Source organism: Arachis stenosperma, chromosome 1 (genome assembly GCF_014773155.1).
Source record: "Arachis stenosperma cultivar V10309 chromosome 1, arast.V10309.gnm1.PFL2, whole genome shotgun sequence".
Classification (NCBI taxonomy): Eukaryota; Viridiplantae; Streptophyta; class Magnoliopsida; order Fabales; family Fabaceae; genus Arachis; species Arachis stenosperma.
The window spans coordinates 36,463,788-36,466,239 of NC_080377.1; positions in this window are offsets into that span (position 1 = coordinate 36,463,788).

Consider the following 2,452-nt stretch of genomic DNA (forward strand, 5'->3'; position numbering starts at 1 on the left):
TAAAAAAAATTAAAAAATTTAAGGTACAAACATCGGACCGTCCGATTTGTAGAGGTACAGAAATCGGACCGTCCGATTTGTGACAGGTACACAAATCGGACCGTCCGATTTGTGGTAAAAAAAATTAAAAATTTTGAGGTACAGAAATCGGACCCTCCGATTTGTGTACTTTCACAGTTTTAAAAAACACCAAAAATTACAATGTTAAGGTATATCACCACTTCTACTTCAATAACAAAAAAAATTAGCCGATTAGTTAAGATTTTAGATTATGAGATATAATTTTTTTTTAAAAAAAATATCCTATTTGCTTGTAATAAAAATTCATATATGAGAAAAATATTATGTGCGAACTTCTTTTGGGCATGTATTCGTTGAGTCCTTATTTGTAGTAGTTGAGATTTTAATTTTTTAATTTTTTTTGACAAATTACCTCATCATCAGTCAAGTTGCCTCTACCATTGTCTTCTTTTTAAAATTTTTTTACATCACCGTAGTAATCGTTCCTTCCATATTTTGTCTTTTTTGTCCTCTTCCTGCTGCCTAAAAATCGCAAGCAACAATTTCTATTTGTTTTCAATATGCCAATAAAATACATAGGTGCATCATAATGGCGTATAACATCAAACGCCTTTCAATATATATAAGATTATAATAAGATTGAATAAAAGTCTATAATAAGATTGTATCAACTAAAAAATAATATCATTAATTCCTAATATTTTATTTTTTATAATGATAGAAAGATATTTTTTACTGCAAGTAATTTAAAAATAATATATAATAAAAATTAATTTTTTATTATCAACGAGACAAAAAGTCTACAAAAAAACAATTAGAAAGAAATAATACGAGAAGACAACTATCCTAAATACTCTAAAGAAAAATAGAGCGAAATTACACCGAGAAGAGGATCATAAGCAACTATAAAAGAAAAATTGAGTGTGACCAAATTTTGCTAATACATCTGCACAACTATTTTTTCTTTAAACACATGATTAAGTGACATATTCCAATTCTTCATACGCAATGATCAGATAACTGCAACAAGAAGGGAGGCTACACAGGAGCTATTCAAACAGTTTTGGTAGAAATTCAAAACAATTTTGGAGTCTACTTCAACAAAATATTGCGGTATTCTTTTTCGATAGCAATTGAAAGCCAATGAACATATCCTAGAGTTTAGCTAGAGTGATAGAGCAAATTTTCAAACTTACACTAAATGCACTAATAAACTTCTTATGGTGATTTCAAAAGATACCATCTTAAGTTATCGAACTAGACTCACTAACCGAGTTATCTCTATTGATCTTGATCCAGAATTTTGGTGGGGACACCAAGCTAGGTGGATAATAGAAAATTTTATAACAAAGAGTTTATTCTTTTCATTGCACTCCACTGTAAACTGATATTCCTTATCCAGGCTTAAGCTTAGACAAAGACAAGAATCAAAATTACTGCTTAAATTTTCAAAAACTGAGTAGTTATAATGGTGCTAAAAGTATTGGCAAATGATTGTAAAGAAAAAGGGCTACAAAATCTTATTAAAGATGCGAGTCACCTTCTTCACAATTAAGCAATCACAAAAGACATAGAGCATTGATTCCTTTTCACCCACATACAAATAAGAATCAACTTTATTAATTATATGTCTGGCAACACGTTCTTAATTTGTTAGGAGGGTATTATTACTGCCTAACCACATAAAATACCTTACTCTTTAGAGATGTTGTAGCTTCCAAACATGTTCAATACATTATTATAACTTGCATAAGTTTCATGCATATTTATAGCTAAATATACCTAAAATTTTTGAAAACCAAGCAATGCAGTTCATAAAATTTGGTTGAGGAGCTCTCAAGAGACGAATAAGATTCAATATGTTCGGAGAAAGAACTTGACTTAGGAAATCTCAATTCCAATCTCTAGTAGTAGTGACAATATCTGTTATTGTTAAATCGAGAAAATCATTAGCAACATCTATATCTACAAGGTCCAATAGATTATTAACACAAAGGATTCAATGACTTTTCTAAAATAGAATTTGTTAACCATCACTAACTCCCCAAATAAGATTTTCATAGGGCTTATCCTAAATTTGGTAAATTCCTTGTGAGGTAAAAGAGTAAGAGGAGGGTTTTTTCACATTAAGAAGCAAGTCATTCCCACAATTATATATTTAGAGAAACTCTTGGGTCCAGCAACTTTTAGTATTTTTTGCCATCATTAGGTCATCACAAACACTAAATTGTCATTTTATTAATTTATGTGTACAAATTATCAAAAACGTAGGTGCAAATTGTATTGATTCATGGGTGCAAATTGTATTAATTCATCTGTGTAAAATTCTAGTAAATATAGGTGCAAATTATATACTTCTTGTGTGTAAAACGTCAGTAAATATGAGTGCAAATTATTATTGGCTAAGTGCTAGATGGCTAAAAATAATAAT